General features: G+C 36.1%; 1 long non-coding RNA gene across 1 annotated transcript in view; it reads left to right on the top strand.

Moving 5' to 3' along the window:
• Positions 1–22,665, top strand: part of LOC307188247 — a 196,880-nt gene extending 174,215 nt beyond the window's left edge. Inside the window, exon 4 of the long non-coding RNA XR_013828864.1 lies at positions 21,620–22,665. This is a non-coding gene — a long non-coding RNA (uncharacterized lncRNA). The remainder of the gene's footprint in view (positions 1–21,619) is intronic.
• The last annotated feature ends 2,211 nt before the right edge of the window (positions 22,666–24,876 follow it).

Below are 24,876 nucleotides of genomic sequence, written 5' to 3'. Positions count from 1 at the left end.
GTACAAATTTCTAGTTATAAAATAATTGTCATGGGAATTTAGTATATAGCATGGTAAATATAGTTAATAATACTAGATTGCATATTTGAAAGTTGCTAAGAGAGTAGCTCTTAAAAATTCTCATCCCAAGGAAAATATTTGTAACTATGTAAGATGATGGATGTTAGCTAGACTTATTGTGGTGATCATTTCACAGTGTATACTGTATACAAATAGCGAATCATTATGCTGCACACCTGAAATTAATATAACGTTATATGTCAATTATACCTATAAAAACTAAGAAAAAAGATTTTTAAAAAGATAGTAAAGAGAGAGTGACTTAATTAGAGGGTTTATAAAGGATGCTTATTTTCTTTGGTCATTAACTCTAGAAAATGAGAATCAGGGCATAGAAGCAGGTATCAAATGAATCACAAAGAACAATATTATGTTGGTGCTTCTTTGCTATTGTTTCCTGATAGAAGTTATTGGTAAATAGTGGTGAAATTGAAAAAGTTACCAAATACTATAAAAACAATATTTCAGAGGTAGATTATTATTGTGATTTGTTTTGCCTTAATCATGAAAATAACAATGTGGTAGGAATCTGGTTTTAATCATGTTATCATCCTTGTTACCTTCCATAGTTCTTGGATATAGAAAGTTCTTCATAAATGTCTGTCATTGTATGTTACAGCCAATGAAATACACACTCCCACAAAAATCCTTATAAATTTGAAAACTATAACACAGGATATTGAGTTAGAACAGAACTATTTCTCCCTCAGTTTGGACTGAGGTGCCAATAAAATAGATATCAGATATCAAAGTGACACAAATTTCCAGTACAGACTTTTCAAAAGGAATATTTTAGAATTAGGTAGGGGGAGGAAGAAGAATCCTATCTTGAATACCTCAAGCCTAGTGATGGACTCTTCTTTTGGAAGACTCAAAGAGCTTGAGATATGTTCTCTGCTGCTGCTGGAAGACCCAGAGGTCTGGGACCAAGCTTATTCCAGAGAAAGCTAAAGTAGGCAGTGTGTGTAGCATGCAGGGGGCTGCGTTAGAATTGTCCTCTTCTCCAAGGCTGTCAGGGCAAGGGATGTGTGAGCATCTTCCTTGGAACTGATGTGGGCACTGGAAGGACAATAGAACCCCAGAAGCAAGAAGATAGATAGGAAGACCAGTTTACTAACAGCTAGGGATAAGGTCACAAGTGACCACTGAAAGTACAAGAACATTTTCCAAAGTCAAGTGATTTGCATGGGAGTAGTATCCAGTGATGAGTCCTAGCAAGAGTTCAGAAAATTACACCTCAAGACAATGAGTCATCTGTAAATATAAGCCAGGTCTAGAGAGAACAAAGCCAGTGGAAATAGTATAGCCATTCACTGTCACCACATGTGTTTGATGGACTGAGAGGGACACTGGAAACCGCTGGTCTTCACCTTAGTTGTGTTGCAGCGTTTTTTCTTTCTCAAGATAGTGGAAATCTAGATATCTTACGAGATTTCCCTGAAAGGGAAGGGAGAGTGATAGTGAAACACGGTATGAGTGCATTTGATAGTAAGAATGTCAGGGCTCAGTCTTTGGGACCAGCCCACTGTCTTTTGAGGTAGAGAGACACGAACATCTAAAGATGAAGGAATCAGAGAAGACAGAATGATGGTCTTCAAAGATATCAGGCAGTGAGTGACATGACTGGTCCTGATTAACTTTGGGGGAAAATAAACTCCTGAAAGCAGAGAACAAGTTTTCCTAGTGACCAGAAAGACATAATTGTACTTCCATCTCTACCAGAACCAAACCCTTGAGGATTCTTTTAAGACGCAAGAGACATACTGATAGGGAAGGAGATTTTAGTCTTTCGTTCCCTTTCACATGATGTTGAATTCCTTCTCCTAGATATAGTACTCTCAGGAACACCAATTCCATCACAAAACACTGAAGTTTCATTAAATGATTTTAAAATATCTTATTAGAATATCCAACAATGTTTCTAACACAAGACATAATGAATGCCGTTAGGTAGAGAGGAGCTCTTATTTGTTTTCAGACAAAAGAAAATGAAAGCTTTGGGGAGATTCTCACTCTCTAACTTTGCACCTCAAACTTGGGGTATGTTTAGAATCTTTTTTTAAAATATTTCTTTATGTGTTTGTGACTGACCAGTGCTTAGCACATACAGTCCACATTGCTATATTCTTGTGACACTTGATGTGGCCAATTGGGATTATGGCCCCTGGGTCATCTCCCTGATAATATGAGGACCCCTTCACTGGAAATTGATTCATCTGAATAAAAACTGTTGTTCTCAGGAGAACTGTTTGTGGGATGGTATGAACCAAATTGGTCAGTGGATAAAGTGCAACTTTAGAAAGAACTCATCTAGTGCAGCTAATGTCTTTTACAGCCTATAGGATTTAATAATGACCCTCCAAACACGCTCAGGAAAAGAACTTTTCCCGACCAAGAAATGATTAATCTGAAGATGGACAGTTCTTTCATATCCAGGTGGCCTGAAGTCTGGGGCTGTGCAGTAAATCCATCTCACAGTTGGAAACTGTATGATACATGGTCTTGAATGTGAAAAGCCTAATCTCATAGTGCCCCCTGTGTTGCACGCTTGTCGTTGAGTCTTTTTGGTTCTTTCCTTTGAAGATAGGTGCATCAGTTCTTTTGTAGAACAGAAACCTAAAAGAAAGTAAAAATAAAAATAGTGCACCTATAAATTATTTTCCCTTGGAAAATCATGAACAAGGTCAATCATATTCCACATGAGACAGCTGTTCTAGCATCTTGTAACTGCATATTTCACTTAAAATTTCAGTTGTCGGTGAAGCAATGATCATTTGATGGAGGGAGTGACTTCCAGCTTTCCTTACCTTTGTTCTTCTTGTTTGTAATGACCTTGGAGTGGTAATTTAAAATTATATACAATATACTTAAATATTCATAATTCATTTTTATGTTTCTTTTTTAAATATATAGCAGTTTAAGACATTTTTGAAACAAGCAAATGAACTACCACAATAAAAACAATGAATTAAGTGTAAAGATTGCTACTTTATCTAGGGTTGAATTTCAGAAAAACTGATATAACCCAAGGAAAAAGAAATTCAGCAAATGAGTTAAGTGTACCACTGTATTATACTAAATACTGGTAACGTTTATTAGAAACCCAAACCCAACCTTGGAATTGGTGGGGACGCAAATACAAATTTGTGGTTTGATGATCGTTTGAACTAGGGTACTTATAGCCCCTCAGTCGCCTGCTTTATACTTACAGCCTCAGAATTACTTGCTTTATATGATTCCTTTTGATGAAGATTTTTTACATCTGAGATATGAGTTGAAAAAATGATACACAGCATAACATAACTTCAGCAAAAGAAGAGAAATTTTCAATACAAACAAATATTTTTTTTTTTTTTTTTTTTTTTTTTTTTTTTTAGTAATCATTAGTTTAAAAGTAAGTTTCCCTGAGGTTAAAATTGGAAACCAAATGCAAAACCAAAACCTCATATTTTTTCCCTCAAATATCTATCTGAGGCTTCCCTGGTGGCGCAGTGGTTGAGAGTCTGCCCGCCGATGCAGGGGACACGGGTTCGTGCCCTGGTCCGGGAAGGTCCCACATGCCGCAGAGCGGCTAGGCCCGCGAGGCATGGCCGCTGAGCCTGCGCGTCCGGAGCCTGTGCTCCGCAACAGGAGAGGCCACAACAGTGAGAGGCCCGCGTACCGCAAAAAAAAAAACAAAAAACTATCTGTATTTTCAAAACCAAACATGGACTTGTATTCAAAATATAAAAACTGTTAAATATATTTAGTAAGGGTGTGTTTGCTCTTTATTTTATTAGTGTTGATATCATATTCATTGCCAGCAAGGACATCTTTGGACATGGCAATCATTACTGATCCTCAGGAAAGGGAAAATAAATTTAATTCTCAGGATATGTGCATTATAGTTTTTCATGAATTGCCTGAACAATCTTTCTGATAATTCATAGTTTTGGTACCAGATAACAAGATTATATAGCTTTTGTCAGTATTTAATTTAAATTACAAGCATTGAGATATCTAGTACCACACCTGGAACCTATCAAGTACTCAATAAATGTTTGCTAAATGAGGAGGAATAAAACAGAATTAATTGCTTCAGATTCCTGGCTGTTTTCAATCAGGAGAAAAATATAGAAACTGGGTGGTTACCTAAATCAAAAAGACAATCCCAGCCTGAAAATGTTGTCTGAATTCTGAATTTTGGAAAATATTTCTTTAGGTATTTTCCACATTTAAGCCAACAAGGAATTAATGATATTTTAAAAAGATAGTTTCAATGATTGTAATTGAATAAACATGGATTAATTTGGCAGCAAGGATTTTTTTTTTTTACTCTATTTTTAGAGCAGTTTTAGGTTTATCACAAAATTGGAAGGAAAGTACAGAGCTTTCTCATATTGTCTCTGCTCCCACACATGCACTGCCTCCCCCACTATCAACATCCCCCACCAGGGTGGTACATTTATGACAGCTGGTGAAACTACCTGGGTACATCATAATCACCCAAAGTCCATAGTTTACATTAGGGTTCACTCTTGGTGTTATACATTCTAGGGTTTGGACAAGTATAGTGATGTATATCTATCATTATAGTATCATACAGAGTCTTTTCACTGCCCTAAAAGTCCTGTGTGCTCTTTCTCTTTATCCCTACCCATCCTTGCCTCCACCACCTCTGGCTTCCAGTGATCTTTTTACTGTTGCCATAGTTTTGCCTAGCAGCGAGTCTTTTTAAAAAAAAAAAAAAAACCCTGCAAATTCCCAAGACTCCTTACCTATGGTAGTGTGATTACTGGTTTATATAGTCATTTATTTCTTAAACATTTGTTTTATGCTTAGTGGATAAGAGACGAGGTCACCATTTGGATAATTACAGGGAGACAAGTACCTTGCTGTTCAGTTACTCTCCAGAAAGTCCTGCTTACATGGAATGCAATGAGGATGGAGTTGTGCAGTGTGGGTCCCTAATGCCAGGCGCTGTTGTAGGCACTCGTGATAGAGCACTGAGCAAAACAGAAAAAAACCCAGTGTTTATGTCTTAACTTCTAACAGGAGAGGCAGACAACATATGAATTAAGTAACTAAAACATATAGTGTATTAGATTTAGAAGTTCTAAGGAGAAATCTAAAAAGCAGGAGGATATCCTGGGAGTGCAGGAGTTGAGCAGAGAAATTTTCAATGTGATGTGAAAGAGCTCTCTAGGAAGGTATCAACTGAGGAAAGTTATGAAAAAAGAGAAGAGTCACATTCCCTCATCCAGAAGAGAAGCATTCTCAACAGAGGGGATAGGGCAAGTGGAAAGGTCATAAGGTACGTGTGTGTCCAAGGACTTTCAGAAATAGCAAGGAGGCCAGGGTAGCTGGAAAACACTGAGGCAGCAGCAGAGTTACTAGAAATGAGTTCAGAGAGGTAAGGGGGAAGCAGTCATGTAGGACTTTGCACTTCAAGATTGGAACTTGGGCTTCTAGTCAGAACAAGTGAGAAGGAAGCATTTTGAGAAATTTGAAGAGAAACATGAAAAGGTCTGAGTATGTTTTAACAGGGTATATCTGGCTGTTTCAATGAAAATAGGCTGTAGGGTGACAAGGGCAGAAACAGGGAGAACAGTGAGGGGGCTACTGCAGTAATGCAGATCAGATGGGAGGAAGTCCCTCACCATGTGGCAGCTGTGTAGGGAGATGGCCACAGTTGTCCCAAGATATATCTTGAAGTTAGAATCTACTTATGAACAAGATATTTAGTTTCAGAGAAAGAGTAGTGTGGATAAAGGGGTGAATAGTTAAAAAGTGGAGCTCCCCTCCTCTACAAAGCCCCCCCAGCAGTGTGGGTCCTGGCCTGAGCCCTGCCTATGCCAGAACCTCCTCTGGCTGCATGGGTCCTGACAGGCTGAGCGCCACACCCCTCCAAGGCCTCCTCTGGCTGCAGCAGCCCCTGTGGGCACACCTGTGGAGGCCTGTGCCCCAGTTGGCCTGTGTGGCCATGTGTGCTCTGGGCCAGCTTCAGGAGCAGATGCTGGTGAGAGAAACATGCAGAGGTGGGGCTGACACAGCTGGTCCACAGACCTACCTAGAGGTCTTGGAGTGCCTACTGAGGAGGCAGGGATTGGCTATAGCTCACCATGGGGGCAAGGACACCGATAGCAGAGGCACCGGGGAATGTTTTATTTTTTTATTTTATTTTATTTTTTCTTATTTTTTATTCTTTTAATTTTATTTTTTATTATTTATTTTGCTGTTGTGGTTCTGTTTTGCTTGTTGCTGTTTCATTTTTATTTTTATTTTCCTAATTTTATTTTATTTTTTATCCTTTGTTATAGTTCTGCTCTTTTTCGTTGTGGTCTTCTTTTTTTTTTTCACCATACTGCACATTTTGTGGGGTCTTGGTTCCCAGGCTGGGGCTCAGGCCTGAGCTCCTGTGGTAGGAGCACCGAGTCCAAGACACTGGACTAACAGAAACTTCGGGCCCCAGGGAATATTAATTAGTGTGAGCTCTCCCAGAGGTCCTCATCTTGGCACAAAAACCTGGCCCCACCCAACTGTCTGCAAACTCCAGTGCTGGATGCCTCAGGCCAAACAACCAGCAAGACAGGAATACAGCCCCACCCATCAAAAAAAATGAGATGACAAAAAAATATGTTACAGACAAAGGAGCAAGGTAAAAACCTACAACACCAAATACATGAAGAGGAAATAGGCAACCTAACTGGAAAAGAATTCAGAGTAATGATAGTAAAGATGATCCAAAATCTCAGAAATAGAATGGAGGCACAAATAGAAGAAATAAAAGAAATGTCTAACAGGGAACTAGAAGAACTAAAGCACAAACAAACAATGATGAACAACAAAATAACTGAAGTGAAAAATACACTAGAAGGAATCAATAGCAAATAACTGGTGCAGAAGAACAAAGAAGTGAGCTGGAAATTAGAATGGTGGAAATACTGGAAAAACTGCCAAGGAGCAGAATAAAGAAAAAAGGAAAAAAAAAAATGAAAAGAAATGTGGATAGTCTAAGAGACCTCTGGGACAACATTAAACACACCAACATTTGAAATATAGGGATCTCAGAAGAAGAAGAGACAGAGAAAGGATCTGAGAAAAAATTTTGAAGAGATTATAGTTGAAAACTTCCTAACATGGGAAAGGAAATAGCCACCCAAATCCAGGAAGCACAGAGAGTCCCATACAGGGTAAACCCAAGGAGAAATATGCCAAGACACATGTTATTCGAACTAACAAAAAAATTCAAAGAAAAAATATTAAAAGCAACAAGGGAAAAGCAATAAATAACATACAAGGGAATCCCTACAGGGATAACCCCCATAGGTTATCAGCTGATTTTTCAGCATAAACTCTGCAGGCCAGAGGAAGTGGCAAGATACATTGAAAGGGAAAAAACCTACAACCAACATTACTCTATCCAGCAAGGATCTCATTCAGATTCGATGGAGAAATCAAAAGCTTTACAGACAAGCAAAAGCTAAGAGAATTCAGCACCAACAAACCAGCTTTACCACAAATGCTAAAGGAACTTCTCTAGGTGGAAAACACAAAAGAAGAGAAAGATCTACACAAACAAACCCAAAGAAATTAAGAAAATGGTAATAGGAACATACATATTGATAATTACCTTAAATGTAAATGGATTAAAGTCTCCAACCAAAAGACACAGACTGGCTGAATGTATACAAAACAAGACCCATATATATGTTGTCTACAAGAGACCCACTTCAGACCTAGGGACACATTCATACTGAAAGTGAGGTGATGGAAAAAGATATTCCATGCAGATGGAAATCAAAAGAAAGTTGGAGTAGCAATACTCATATCAGACAAAATAGACTGTAAAATAAAGACTGTTACAGGAGACGAGGAAGGACACTCACTACCTAATGATCAAGGGATCAATCCAAGAAGAACATATAACAAATATAAATATTTATGCACCCAACGTAGGAGCACCTTAATACATAAGGCAAATGCTAGCAGCTATAAAAGAGTAAATCAACAGTAACGCAATAATAGAGGGGGATTTTTAACTCCCCACTTACACCTTTGGAAAGATCATCCAGACAGAAAATTAATATGGAAACACAAGCTTTAAATGACACAGTAGACCAGATAGACTTAATTGATATTTATAGGATATTCCATCAGAAAGCAGCAGAATTCACTTTCTTCTCAAGTGCACATGGAACATTCTCCAGGATAGATCACATCTTGGGTCACAAGGCAAGCCTCAGTAAATTTAAGAAAATTGAAATCATATCAAGCATCTTTTCTGACCACAATGCTATGAGATTAGAAATCAATTACAGGGAAAATAACTATACAAAACACAAACACATGGAGGCTTAGCAATACGCTACTAAATAACCAAGAGATCACTGAAGAAATCAAAGAGGAAATCAAAAAATACCTAGAAACAAATGACAACAAAAACATGATAACCCAAAACCTATGGGATGCAGCAAAAGCAGTTCTAAGACGGAAGTTTATAGCAATACAATCCTATCTTAAGAAACAAGAAAAATCTCAAATAAACAACATAACGTTACACCTAAATCAACTAGTGAAAGAAGAGCAAACAAAACCCAAGTTATAGAAGGAAAGAAATCATAAAAATCAGAGCAGAAATAAATAAAATAGAAATGAAGAAAACAATAACAAAAATCAATGAAACTAAAAGCTGGTTATTTGAGAAGATAAACAAAATTGATAAACCTTTAGCCAGACTCATCAAGAAAAAAGGGAGGGGACTCAAGTCAATAAAATTAGAAATGAAACAGGAGAAATTACAACTGACATTGAAGAAATACAAAGGATTGTAAGAGACTACTACAAGCAACTATATGCCAATAAAACGGACTAGCTGGAATAAATGGACAAATTCCTGGACAGGTACAACCTTCCAAGACTGAAACAGGAAGAAATAGAAAATACGAACAGACTAATCACAAGTAATGAAATTGAAAGTGATTAAAAATCTTCCAACAAACAAAAGTCCAGGACCAGGCGAAATCTATCAAACATTTAGAGAAGAGCTAACACCCATCCTTCTCAAATTCTTCCAAAAAATAGCAGAGGGAGGAACACTCCCAAGCTCATTCTGTGATGCCACCATCACCCTGATACCAAAATTAGACAAAGATATCACAAAAAAAAAGAAAATTAGAGACCAATATTACTGATGAACATAGATGCAAAAGTCCTCCACAAAATACTAGCAAACAGAATCCAACAACATGTTAAAAGGATCATACACCATGATCAAGTGGGATTTATCCCAGGGATGCAAGGATTCTTCACTACACACAAATTGAGTAATGTGATACACCATATTAACAAACTGAATAATGAAAACCATATGATCATCTCAATAGATGCAGAAAAAGCTTTGGACAAAATTCAACATCCATTTATGATAAAAATTGTCCAGAAAGTGGGCATAGAGGGAACCTACCTCACCATAATGAAGACCATATATGACAAACCCACAGCAAACATCATTCTCAATGGTGAAAAACTAAAATAATTTCCTCTAAGACTAGGAACAAAACAAGGATGTCCACTCTCACCATTATTATTCAACATAGTTTTGGAATTCCTAGCCATGGCATCAGAGAAGAAAAAGAAATAAGAGGAATACAAATTGGAAAAGAAGAAGTAAAACTGTCACTGTTTACAGATGGCGTAATATTATACATAGCATATCCTAAAGATGCCACCAGAAAACTAATAGAAGTAATAAATGAATTTAATAAATCTGCAGGATACAAAATTAATGCACAGAAATCTCTTGCATTCCTATACACTAACAATGAAAGATCAGAAAGAGAAATTAAGGAAACAGTCCCATTTACCCTTGCAACAAAAAGAATAAAATACCTAGGAATAAACCTACCTAAGGAAGTAAAAGACCTATACTCAGAAAACTATGAGACACTGATGAAAGAAATCACAGATGACACAAAGAGATGGAGAGATATACCATGTTCTTGGACTGGAAGAATCAATATTGTGCAGATGACTATACTACCCAAAGCAATCTACAGATTCAGTGTAATCCCTATCAAATTACCAATGGCATTTTTCACAGAATTAGAACAAAAAAATTTCACAATTTGTGTGGAAACACAAAAGACCCTGAATAACCAAAACAATCTTAAAGAACAACAGAGCTGGAGGAATCAGACTCCCTGACTTAAGACTATACTACAAAGCTACAATAATCAAGACAGTATGGTACTGGCACAAAAACAGAAATATAGATCAATAGAACTGGATAGAAAGCCCAGAGATAAACCCACTTACCTATGGTCACCTAATCCATAACAAAGGAGACAAGAATATACAATGGAGAAAAGACAGTCTCTTCTAAGTTGTGCTGGGAAAACTGCATAGCTACATGTAAAAGAATAAAACTAGAACACTCCCTAACACCATACACAATAAAAAACTCAAAATGGATTAAAGACCTAAATTTAAGACTGGACACTATAAAACTCTTAGAGGAAAACATGGGAAGAAAACTCTTTGGCATAGATCACAGCAAGATCTTCTTTGACCCACCTCCTGGAGTAATGAAAATAAAAACAAAAATAAACAAATGGGACCTAATTGAACTTAAAAACTTTTACAGAGCAAAGAAAACCATAAATGAGATGGAAAGACAACTCTCAAAATGGGAGAAAATTTTTTTTTTTTTTTTTTTTTTGCGGTACGCAGGCCTCTCACTGTTGTGGCCCCTCCCGTTGTGGAGCACAGGCTCCAGAAGCACAGGCTCAGCGGCCATGGCTCATGGGCCCAGCCGCTCCGCGGCATATGGAATCTTCCCAGACCAGGGCACGAACCTGTGTCCCCTGCATTGGCAGGTGGACTCTCAACCACTGCGCCACCAGGGAGAAAATATTTGCAAACAAAACAACTGACAAGGGATTAATCTCCAAAATGTACAAATAGCTCGTGCAGCTCAATATCTGAAAAACAACAACCCAAGCAGAAAATGGGTGGGAGACCTAAATAGACACTTCTTCAAAGAAGATATACAGATAGCTAAGGAGCACATGAAAAGATGCTCAACATCGCTAATTATTAGAGAAATGCAAATCAAAGCTACAATGAGGTATCACCTCATACCAGTCAGAATCGACATCATCAAAAAATCTAGAAACAATAAATGCTGGAGAGGGTGTGGAGAAAGGGAACCCTCTTGCACTGTTGGTAGGAATGTTAATTGATAGAGCCACTATGGAAAACAATATGAAGGTTCCTTAAAAAATGAAAAATAGAACTATCATATGACCCAGCAATCCTACTACTGGGCATATACCCAGAGAAAACCATAATTCAAAAAGACACATATACCCCAATGTTCATGGCAGCACTATTTACAATACCCAGGACATGGAAGCAACCTAAATGTCCATCGACAGACAAATGGATAAAGAAGATGTGGTACATATATTCAATGGAATATTACTCAGCCATAAAAAGGAACGAAATTTGGTCATTTGTAGATATGTGGATGGACCTAGAATCTGTTATACAGAGTGAAGTAAGTCAGAAAGAGAAAAACAAATATATATTAACGCACATAAGTGGAATCTAGAAAAAATGGTACAGATTAACCTATTTGCAAAGCAGTAAAAGAGACAGACATAGAAAACAAACATATGGACACCAAGGGGGGAAAAGGGGGTTGGATGAATTGGGAGATTGGGATTGACATATGTACACTACTATGTATAAAACAGATAACTAATGAGAACCTGCTGTGTAGCACAGGGAACTCTACTCAGTGCTCTTCGGTGACCTAAATTGGAAGGAAATCCACAAAAGAGGGGATATACGTATACATATAGTTGATTGTACAGCAGAAACTAACACAACATTGTAAAGCGACTATACCCCAATTTTAAAAAAATACTTTTATAAACAGACAGCTAAAGCAAATGTTGTATGGGAATATGGATGTTAACGTACTATTCTAGTGGATGTTATCTAGGCTTGACAAGTTTTCAAAATAAAGTGTTGGAAATTTTTTTTTAAAGTGGAATTGTCCTGAACTGAGATGAGGAAGAGTAGAATCAGGATGAGCTGACTTTTAGGAACACAGTTTTGCACTTGTTAAGTGTAAGATGCCAACAAGGAGAGGTCCACACGGGGTGCTGACAATAACTATAGAGTTTCTTTTTCTCTTTTTGCAGTGATCTTACATTACACTGTATTTACCAAAGTGATCATTATGCTGTTAATATATATTTTTCATTTTCTGAGGAACTCTGGATGTTCAACAGAAACTTTTGTAACCTGGCATACCATTTGGTCAAAATTAGGTTCTCACTATCCTTTGGTTTTCCACACAGAGAGATCCCAGACGGAAATAAAGTCCTAGAAAAAGTCAAAGTCTTTTGTCTGTAAAAATTCACTGCTAGTTATTCTTTGTGGGGGAAAAAAAACTATTTAGTGTATTTTGAAAATAAAATAAGCTCTATTAGCTATATCATAAATTAATGTGTTCAATTACTATTAAATATTATTTGTTTCTGATTCAGAAACAACACTGACCTTCCCATTTCACACATGCACCTATAAACAGGTTCACAAGTTGGTCTATAGGAAATTTAAAAAGAGATATTTGACGTCATTTCCCCCCAGAGCAGAACTTTACATTGGAATTGCTTCTATAATTAACCTCCATAGCAAGTACTGAGAATTTTTAAAAATGGGAATCTAAAACAGAACTTTAAATCTGATTTTATATCACCAAGGTAGAAATAGAAATACCAAATGCCATAAATTTGTCCTGTTTTTACTCTTTTAAACTGGCATATCATATTCTATAATATAATAATAATATTCTATAATATAAAACATACAGGTCATTACCAAAAATGATTTCATTTTTAAATATTGGAACAGTAACAAAAAAGAGAAAAAAATAGTTTTTGGCTATCTCAGCAAAGAACAGAGAAAGAAAATTATATTATTATTATATATCTTGGTAGTAGCATTGGTATCCAAGAAATTGGATTAAAATTTTAGACTGTTCAAGGGGAAAGAATAAAAGGAACTAAAAATGTTATATCCAGCAAAACTGACTTTTAGGTATAAAGGGCACACAAAAATTATTTTCAACATTGAAAACTCAGGGAATATCACTTCCATGAGCCCTTCATGAAAAATTTACTAGAAAACAAGCTTTATAATTTTGTTATTTAAAGAAATTAGATGAACGCATTTCTTCTTCATCTGCATACACCAATATATTTTTCTGAGATCTATTTTTTTTTTTTTTTTTGGCGATACGCGGGCCTCTCACTGTTGTGGCCTCTCCCGTTGCGGAGCACAGGCTCCGGACGTGCAGGCTCAGCAGCCATGGCTCGCGGGCCCAGCCACTCTGCGGCATGTGGGATCTTCCCGGACCAGGGCGCGAACCCGTGTCCCCTGCATCAGCAGGCGGACTCTGAACCATTGCGCCACCAGGGAAGCCCTGAGATCTATTTTTAAAGTAGAATTGCTGAGTCAAAGAGTAGATACATTTAAAATTTTGATACTTACTACCAGATTGTTCTCCAAAAACATTTTAATAATTTGAAGATTTACCAATACATTTCCTCAAAAAGCTTGCCAATTCTGAGCGTTAATGACATTCTTAAGATTTGTAAATCTGAAAACACAAACCAAATCTTTCATGATATTTTTATTCTGCATTGTTTTGCTTTAATAGTGTTTATTTGGCAGAAGGCATTTACATTTTTTCCTGGCAAAATGCCTATTCATTTTCATTCTCTTTGCTCATTTCTTGTTAAGAATTTTTGTCTTTTTTTTCCTGTAAAAGCTGTGTTTGCTTTAAGAACAGCAATGCCCTTTAAAAAAAATTGTCACATGAGATTCAATATTATCCTGGTATATAACCTGTTTTAATTTTATTCATGTTTCTTTTCCCTAAAGACATTTTAAATACTCATGCAATCCGTTATGTCAGTCTTTTCCTTTCTAACTATTGGCGTGGATGTCAAGCTTAGCAATTACCTCCTTACTTCCAAATTATGGAAAAGTCTTCACTGAATTTTCTACTGATATTTTAATGTATGTGTTTTGTTTAATTTTCAAATTTAATTGGTCACCAATATACATTGGTACATGTTATAAATAAGCCCTCTCCCTGTCTCTTGCTCCCTTCTTGTGTGTGTGTGTGTGTGTGTGTGTGTGTGTGTGTGTGTGTGTGTGTGTGGTAGATACATATATTATTACATTCAGTCTATGAGTCTGAGAAGGTCTTGAAAAGGAGAGACTGGTTATCATTGGTTGTTTTTCAGATTTAACTAAGTTTTAAATTAATCACTTTTTTTCATTGCACATGCATCTCAAGAATACTAGACGAGAGCAAGGCAGAACCGAAATTCAATATGGTGTCTGCAAGAGCCATCGTGGAATAAATTAATACACATGTTGATTAAACTTCGTTAAAATGTGAAAAATCAAGCACAAATGCAAACATGAAGGGATACCAGGAAGGTAGACGTAAAGGGATGTGTTTAAGGTACACTGGATGTTTGTAACTCTAATTACAAAAGAGGGGAAATTTAATATGTTTAGTTCTATAAAAGAAATTGAATTCAGCAAAAGAGCAAATAAATATTCTTGGAGTTACAGTTAAGGCTGCTTAATGAGCAGATATTTAAGTCAAAAATGGATACATTTGAATAATAGAAAGTATACATTTTTCTCTATCAGTTTGTAAGGAATAAAGGGAACAGAGATTCTTCTTGATAGACATTTTTCAAAGACAACAAAGCAGAACTGGCATTCACCCTTTACGTGACTTTACTTTAAAAGCTAATATAACTGAGGAAATGAGGATTCTCAAAACTGTTATTATTTAACCCTGAGTCTTCATGACTTTATATTTACTCTCAAAAAGAAAAGAATAGAGAAGAAAAAAGATCATGTCAAAAATAAGGAATAACATTTGATTATTATGATTCTATATATGACTTAAATGTTAACCAGATGTAGAAGAAAATACTTGTGTTTTTTTAAAAGATATTAAATGGAAAGTTCATGAAATTGCAAGTTAATAGCAATAATGACATAACAACCTAAACAGCTACCCATTAATGTGCATTTACTCATGTCAGCTATTGTGCTGAGCACTTTATACACATTATATTATTTCATTCTCATGGGAGTCAATGAGGCAGTATATAAAACTGAGAAACTTTAAAAGGATGGCTGCTTTACTAAAGAGATCAGTGAGAAGCAGCACAGTGATTTATTCTAAAAATTAGAACATTAACTATAACCAAGAAATTAATTCAGTAAGTTTTCCATAACCCTTTCCGGTAAATAGGAAGTGACATATCAAAAAATTATCCATGAAAGCCAGAGCTCTCATTGAATTTTAGAAACAACTAAACATTTTCTTAGGTGCTGAAGGTTGAAAACTACAGTGCCAATGACAAATGAGAGCGATGGAGCTGAGTTAAGTGTAACATGTATGGACTTGCTTCAGGCCCTTTTCTGTCCTGCATTTCCTTTCACCAGGTGTCATTATGACCTATCCCAAAGATGGCATAATCTTATCAAAAAGTCTACTCATTTCCTATTTCCATGGATACACAGTTGACTACCAGTGTATTTTTTGTTTCTTAGTCTGAAACTCCACTAAAACCTTTCATGAATGCTGATGCTGAAATTTTGAAAAGGTGGGAGATTGACTTTAAGCTGTTAAATAATTTGGTTTAGCTTCACTGAAGCAAAAATATAAGTCCTCTAAAGTTCCAAGTGGGTTTGTTCACTTCTATGTTGACATCGTACAGAAATATGATAGAAAACTCTGTTTAGAAGTTATCGTGCCCAGGGAACATTAGCTGACTTACAAAAGTTTCTTCTTGCACTTTGAGATTTTTGATAACTGAGATTTGGCAAGTATATGGCTGGATTTGTTAATAGACTCAGAAAATACTTATTGGGACCTATTTAGAACAAGAGTGTGCTGGTGCTGTAGGGCAAGCAAATGCGAAGTACACGGAAACTGCATTGTCAGTGTGCCCTTCTGGAGATCATGGGTTGAGTGTCATAGATCAGATATGTTAAGAAAGTAGTATTAAATTGAAAATTTGGGGTACTACTTCACATGTTACCCAAATATTCAAACACGAATGCTAGAAGATCTTTTTAGTTTGAAGATCTTTTCTCTGGGTCATTTAATTTCTCTAGGGTGAAAGTCTTCTATCTCTTGCCTGGTTGGCTGTGATAGGATTGTATTTTGCCTGGAAGGTGGTCTCCCTTGAAAATAGTGGGAGAGGTTGCTGAGGGTCCACAGTTCCTAATGAACGCCCTCATAAAATTCCTTTTTTTTTTTTTCTGTCCCTGTCTCCCTTCTTCCTTCCCCTGTGCTTGGGGACCTCAAGTCTCTTTGCTTCATTTGCTTTACTGTTTTGTGCAGCATTGACGATGAGTAGCAGTCATCTCATGCATCTCATGTAGGAGGGAAGGGTCCTGGAGGGACAAATACACCATACACAGACACTCATCCAAACCCTGCTTGTCACCTCCTGCTTGCAAGTTCTGCAACGCCAACAAGCTCTGAGACCCTCAGCTGACCTACAGAGCTTGTCAGCTCACTTCTTGAAGGTGCTTGCCTCTGTAGGCACATAGATTTAACTTTCTCAACGGTGTGGTCAGTTATCACTTTTCCGTCTTCTTTCTAAAACTTGGCTGAGAATTTTCATCCACTGTTGTTCCTTGCCCCCATTCTTGTCATCCTTTCAGGTTAATATATTAAAGTTCCTTTTTTTTTTTCTTTCCATCATTTCCTATGTTTGGGGGAGGAAGATGACATCAATATACCTCATTTAACTGGTAGTCTATGTATAATCAGTATTCAGCAATTTATATGAATAGAAAATAACTCTGAAGAATTTTGCAAAATGCTTTCTACCTTAGTCATGAACTAGGAAAAGCTTTTTCATCTCTCCTCTTTCCTTCTTCTCCCACAACAAACAGGTTTGGCTTTCTTCTTGCTTTCTTATTTGCATTCTCTATTTTAATCAACATTCTGTTCATTGAGAGAGTTAGCTCTTACTCCCTTTTGTGGAAAGTGGGATTCCCTTGTTGAGGATTGAAACTAATATAGATTCTTCTCCATTGGCCAGAAATACAGCTGTCATGGTGCTTCCTGTGAAGAAATATTACAGGTAGGACCTCTCCTTTCAGTCTCCACCTCTGCACACACAAAGGTCAGGATATGACTTCCTGATTATTTCATGCCAGTATCCTACTGTTGGGGTGTGTGTGTGTGTGTGTGTGTGCGCGCGCATGTGCCCGTGCACTCATGCGCGCATGTGCTCAATAAGTCACATAGTACAGACTACAGACTGCATGTCATAGATAGAGGCAGGAGAAATGAAAGTCTAGCAATCAGTAGAAATAGGCAGGTTGTTTTGGCCTTCTCCCTCTCACCAGCTGACATGTAACAGACTAAAGTGATTTATGTAGATATCCAGGGTTCCAGTTCTGGGGGTACGAGGCATATGAGGTTTGTGGTCACCGACACTGTTAGGCAGTAGGCACTCTCCATTTCAGGGAGGCTGAAATAATCCATTGGGGTTGTTTCAGGACCTGGTCAGCATTAGGTGCACAACAGACATAGATCCACTCTCAGATCATATGTGCTTTCAAGAACTAACAAAGAGACCAAGGTGGACTCTGTGATTCGATATACCATGTTAAACCTTGGAGGATAAGGCATCTCAAACAATATCAAGGTAAGACTAGAACACCATTCTCTAATGGTACCATGGTAGTAAATGTCGTATAAAGAAGAAATCTCTAGAGAGGTGGAAATGTGTAGAGGTTAAGAGCATTGCCTGTTTCCATATCTAAACTATATAATATGGTGGGTCAGAAGATACATGGTTCTTGATTTGTAGTTCAAGTTGCATAGTTACCTCTTTTTCCATGGTCAGGCATTCAGTCTCCATAAGGGCCAGGGACTAGGCCAGGAGACACTCCCAAATGGAGAATAGTTTTAGCATAGAAAGAACTGCATTTGTTTCCTGGCACATAAGACTCAAGTGGCAGGGCATCTTGTACCATAGCCCCTACTCACTGCAGATTTCTCTCTTAATTTGGGCTCCAGTCAGAACTAGAGGTCTTCTGAGCTGCATGCTTAAATACAGTTACATCCAAAACCCCAAATTGCTCATTCCTTCTTACTGATGGATGCTGCAAGGTACAGCAACCAGTCCTACTTTAGAGAGGATATCCCAGCATACTTAAAACCAGTGGGCTACTAGAAACTTCACTGATATGACAAGACCTTGACTTTTCACAGAATTTAACTACCTTTGGCATGTAAGTCTCTTAATATGGCACCTTAGGGTATTGCCTACTCACTTTCACTCAGTCCAATTAATATAATGCCATTTATTTAATGGATAATCTTGATGTTTTATAGGATATCAAGACATTAAATTTCTTCTGGAAAATTTTATTACAGGGACCAGAAAAGCTGACATAATAATTCAGAGGTAGAACATTGAAAGTGAATTGCTTTCTCCATTTTGTAAGGCAAATTGCTTCTGATAGCCTTTACTAACTACAATCAAGAAACAAAAGAATCTGCCAGGTCAATTGATGGTGGGGCAATTGATCCAGTAAAGATGTCATATCAGGAATAGCAAGCTCCATTGGCCTTCCCATTTTATTAAGTTTTCAGTAGTACATGCTTCTTTATCAAAAGCTATGACAAATCCTTGCAATTTTCCATGATGCAAGGAAAGATAAATCAAGGTATAAGAATCAACACCCCTGAATCCTTCAAGGATTTGCTGGTGCATTAATCTCTGCATATCCCCATTGCATTAGGTAGGCATTGTTTTTCTCTTTTGGTGGAATAAGGGAATGAAATGAAGGTGCACATGGTAGTTCTTGGGGCTTTTATGGCTTTTCCCACCAAAATATCTCTCAGTAATATGAGAATTCATTTGGTAGCCAAGCGTGTCCACCTCAAGAATACTATACATTATCTAATCTACATAATCCCTCTGACCACTTGTTATTTTGTTTTTTCAGATATTAACAATAATTCATAATTAATATATAAGAAAACATGAGTTTTTACTGGATATTTACTTTTTCTTAGGTTATAGTCTCTTTGGTGAAAGGATACATACCCATTGAGGGAAAAATTTGTAGCAGAAATTGTGGCTGCCTTCCTTCAGTTGACCTAGCCTCTCCCTCAATCAATAGATTGTAGTTCTAATAACAGGTTTAGATGTGGAAACCAGGTGAGAGGCTTAGAGTCCCACTCTGATAACTAGAGTCAAGTTTCTGATTCCAGTTACAGAAGCTTTTATTATATGTATCACACAGCACCTTAGAAAGGTGCCCATCTATTTCATTTTGCAGGATCCACAGCATCATAAAGACTAAGTAATAATCCTGTAGTCCTGAATTTGAATTAAAAGTATCAATATTAACTCATGATATATTGTATATTTTAAAATGACACAATTTCTAGCTCTTTCTACTAAGCAGACCTAGAAACAAAACAGCAGTGAGCATCTTCTACACCCAAATTGATGTCTCTAAGTACTATTTCTAACTAAGAGGAAACAGAACTCCTTAGGAATTCTTAATTCCATGACTAAAGCAGGAAATATTCACAATTAACCTTGTACTGTCATTCATTATTATGTTTTTGCTTATATAGTTAACATCAATATACTGTTGTCCTCCTGTTGCACGTGCCTACCAAAACCTCTACACTGGATAAATCCCACTGTATACTTTCTTTGAAAATAAAATTCCTTTCAATCATGTAAAATATCTTGATTCTCAGTGACAGCAAAATAATGACTCATTTGCTCTATTGCAAATTACACATACAGCTGACTCTGAATAACAAAAACAGTATTATCAACACTATCAACAACATGATTTAGGAAAATAGTTTACAACTGTTTTTTTGTTGCAGATTGTTTTGTTTCTTTTAAATCCTCATGTTATTATTGTAGTTTATGACAGGCTTATTTAATTTTACATTAATTGTTATAAAGTGCTTTTTAAAATCTAATTTTGTTTTACAATTATGTATAATATTTGCATAGGTTTAAAATCACATCTAAAATAAAAATCAACAAGTTAAATCTTTTGAAAGAATCTGCAGTCTTTAGAGAAAATATTCTGTCCCTGACCATTCTACCCCATTACCATCATCCTACCTGTGAATATAATTATTTTTCATTACTTAATAGTTTACCCTCCCATCATTTTTTAATTTTTTGTTAATGTATAATGTACATATAGTGAAAATCTCCCATTTTAGTGTACAGTTTTCAAGTTTTGACAAAATCATAGAGTTGTGTAATCACAACAGTCAAGATATCACATAAGTCCCTCCGGGCCGCTGCATAGTCAAACCCACAACTTCCCCCAGCCTCTGACAACCACTAGTCTGTTTTATGTCTCTATCATTTTATCTTTTTCAGAATGTCATAGAAATGGAAGCACAGGGAACTATATTCAATAACCTGTGGTAAACCATAATGGAAAAGAATATGAAAAAGAATATATATGTGAGTAACTGAGTCACTTTGCTGTACAGCAGAAATTAACACATTGTAAATCAACTGTACTTTGATAAAATTTTTTTGAAAAAAGAAAAAAAGAAATGGAATTATGTAACATGCAGCCTACTGAAGCAGGTTTCTTTCAGTTCTCAGAATGCATTTGATATTAATTTGTTATTGTATATATCAGTAGTACATTCCTCTTTATTGTTTTGTGGCATTTCATAATAGATTTGCACCATCATTTATTTACTTTAATCCATTCACCAGTTGAGGGACATTTGGATTATGTCCATTTTTCCAACTCTTCACTGCTATTATATAGTAATACATTACTTTTTGTAAATTGTCCTTGTATCCTGCAACTTTGTTCAACTTGTTAATTCATTCTAGTAGCTTTTTGTGTTGATTCTTTAAGATTTTCTATATAGATAATCATGTTCTCTGTCCGTGAGGGAAATACATCTGTAGTCTTCTTTTCTTATATATTAATATATTTATACTAATATATAAGGGAAATTTATCAGTCCATAAGGGAAATTTATCTGTATCTTCTTTTCTTATATATTAATATATTTATGTATATATACATACATATATATATATATATATATATATATATATACCTATAAATGTATAGTCTCCCTTACTTAAGCTATGGCATTTATATTTTTTAACCATGCTTTATTAAACCCAAAACAAAACTTACAATATATCTTGCAAATCACTCCTCATGGTTGTATATATAGAAATATTTCTTTTTTCCTTTTGTGGAATGTTGGTACTCCAATGATTGGATGTGCATCATTTCTTCAGTCCTCCCTTGATGGACATTTAGATTGTCCCCCAGTCTTTTGTTACTATGTAAAGTGTGCAGTGCATGGCTTCATGCACATTTCTTTTCATATTTTTATCAGTGCAGTTTTGGGGTAGGTTTCTAAAAGTGGACAGCTGAATTAAATTTATGTGATTAAAAAAAAATTTTTTTACAGCAGCTTTATTCATAATTGCCAAACATGGAAGCAGCCAAGATGTCTCTTAGTAGGTAAGTGGATAAACTGGTATATCCAGAAAACGAAATATTATTCATTGCTAAAACAAAACAAAACAAGCAAACCAAAAATACAAGAGCAATCGAGCCATGAAAAGACACAGAGGAAACTTAAACGCATATTATTAACTGAAATAAGTCAATCTGAAAAGGCTCATACTGTATGATTCCAACTATATGATAATCTGGAAAAGGTAAAACTATGGAGACAGTAGAAGATTGGTAGTTTCCAGGGGTTGCAGGGAGGGAGGGTTGAATAGGCAGAGCATAGAGGATTTTTAGGGCCGTGAGACAATTCTGTATGATATTAAAATGGTGGATACATGTCACTATACATTTTTCAAAACCCACAGAATGTACAACACCAAGGGTGAACCCTAATGTAGCTCTGGACTTTGGGTGATAAATGATGTGCAAATGTAGGTTCATCAATTATAACAAACAAACAACCATGGTGAGGAAAGTTGATAGTGAGGGAGGTTGTGCATGTACAGAGAGGGAATACATGAGAACTCTCTGTACTTTCCACTCAATTTTGCTGTGAAGCTAAAATTGCCCTAGAAAATAAATTCTATTAATTAAAAAAGAAAGAAAACAATATTTTCTTGTAATTAATTAAAATAGAAATGCCTCTAACTGCAACTGTGCTATTTTCTTCAAAAATGAAACAAACAAAAAATTCTGGTTATTCACAAATAACATTATTTGCTATTTTAATTTTGTTAAAGTTAATATTAATAATAATATTAAGGGCATTACTTCCAGATACCTGACATTCAATAATTGTTGGTTTCTTAATGAATGTCTTTGATTTCTAAATATTTTATAACATCCCCTTTTCTCTTAAGGTAAAGTATTTATGGATTCCCTTTTGTGTTTTTGAGGTAGTACACCTTCAAATATACATAGCTAAGTAGAATATCCTTTATAGCTTATAAAATGTACTAGAGATTAAATTTTTTATCAGTCCATAGCCCTTGAAATATACAAACAGGAGCCTTATAAATCAATCTATATTAGTTAATGGTTTCCTTCTATAAAGTGCTACTTGCCTTAGGTTCTTTTTTTTTTTTTTAACATCTTTATTGGAGTATAATTGCTTTACAATGGTGTGTTAGTTTCTGCTTTATAACAAAGTGAATCAGCTATACATATACATATTTCTCCATATCTCCTCCCTCTTGCATCTCCCTCCCACCTTCCCTATCCCACCCCTCTAGGTGGTCACAAAGCACTGAGCTGATCTCCGTGTACTATGTGGCTGCTTCCCACTAGCTATCGATTTTACATTTGGTAGATTTTATTAGTTATTGATACATTATTCTCCATAAGGGTTATGATACTTTGCATGCCTGTGAACAATATATGAGGGTTCTGGCTTCAGAGATTCTTCGAGCGAACACTATATTATAGCTGTAGAATTTTGTCACTGTCGTAAATGAGATGTTGTGTTCCAATGAAGTTTTTATTTTTTAATTATTTTATTAAGTATAATAAGACATTTAGGTAGGTCTACAATCTTAAGTGCACAATCTGTGAATCTATCAACCCACTAAATATAACTATAGAATATTCCAAAAACTTCAGAAGATAGCTTTCCTCTGTCCTACTGCCACAGAGATAACCACTATTTTGACTCATTTTGGCCATTTGGATATTCTCTTTTCATGAAATTCCTATGCAAGTCTTTTGCTTTTACTTACTATATTGTTGCTCTTTTCCTTACTGCTTTGCAGAAGCTGTTTATATATTCTGAAAAGTATTTTTTTTCAGATATATATACTATAAATATCCACTTTCCACTTTTTTTTGTTTCCCTATTAACTCTTTTAATAGGATCTTTTGATGAACAGAAATATTTAATTTGATCAATTTATGAGTTTGTTTGCTTGCTATATTCATTGACCTTCTTGAGGCATTAGATTTATAGAGATTCAAATGTTATGTTTTTGCCACTGCTGTCTTGCCATAATAATTTTTCTTCATTGTGTTTTAAGCATACATTTTCTAAAGGCATTATAAAACAAATTTGCCTTTAAAAATCTTCTCTTCCATATTTCATTATTTATATCTAATAATTAAACTATTGAATTTTTAAATTGATGTCACTCATATATTGATACTTAAACATTGCCTATTTTTAACGGGGTAGAAAATGCTGTATCTACAATATGTCATCCCTTCAGGAGAAATACGGAGAAAGAATAAATCATGAATAGAACTTCTAAAAATTTTCAGATAATTCATGACATCATGTTATTTTAATTGCATATTACACAGTATATGACACTCACTTCAACCTAAATCATGATAAACATTTTCACACACGAAAAGGAACTATAGTAGCAAGATCTCATTTTATACATCAATAATCTGAGAAGTGTCATCTGATTAGACTTTCAGAGTGAGCAACAGTAAGGGCTCAAGTTTTTAGCTTCTGTATAACATCCATAATTCTACGTATCTTAATATTTTTAATTCATCAGAATCCCAGCATGCTTGTCACCTGTGTATGATACTCTCCTCTAAAATTAGCATAAGTGTATGGCATTTTCCTTTAAAATTACAACAAAAAAATGTTAGATGTACAGGAGATGGAGAGAGATACTTGTTAGCTCAATGTGCAAATCCCCTGTCAAGGAAGATTAAGCATTTTCTTCACATGTATGAGTTTCTTTCATCAGGCTCTTACAGGCCCTTCTCACACATGTACGTGACTGGGACTTCTTCTGGGCTGCTTGAGCAGTTGGAGATTCAGGATCACCCTTCAAGTGTATACTCAGCAGTAGCACAGAGTAATCCTTAAAGGTGTCATAAGTAACTTTGGAATTCATCTTTAATTGTTCATTCAACCATTCATAAAAAGTTGATTCAGGATTTACCATCAATCCAGAATCAGTTCTAGGCACAGAAAAGAATGGGGAACAGTGCTATTAGGTTGTCTAATCATATGGAGTTGATACTTTAATGTCACCTGATCTATCAAAAATCATCTCTTTTGGGCTTCCCTGGTGGCGCAGTGGTTGAGAGTCCGCCTGCCGATGCAGGGGACACGGGTTCGTGCCCCGGTCCGGGAAGATCCCACATGCTGCGGAGTGGCTGGGCGCGTGAGCCATGGCCGCCGAGCCTGCACGTCCGGAGCCTGTGCTCCGCAACGGGAGAAGCCACAACAGTGAGAGGCCCGCGTACCGAAAAAAA

Source organism: Stenella coeruleoalba (genome assembly GCF_951394435.1).
Source record: "Stenella coeruleoalba genome assembly, chromosome: 6".
Taxonomy (NCBI): Eukaryota; Metazoa; Chordata; class Mammalia; order Artiodactyla; family Delphinidae; genus Stenella; species Stenella coeruleoalba.
The sequence above is the reverse complement of the archived record's forward strand: the minus strand, read 5'-3'. Positions and strand labels throughout refer to the sequence as shown.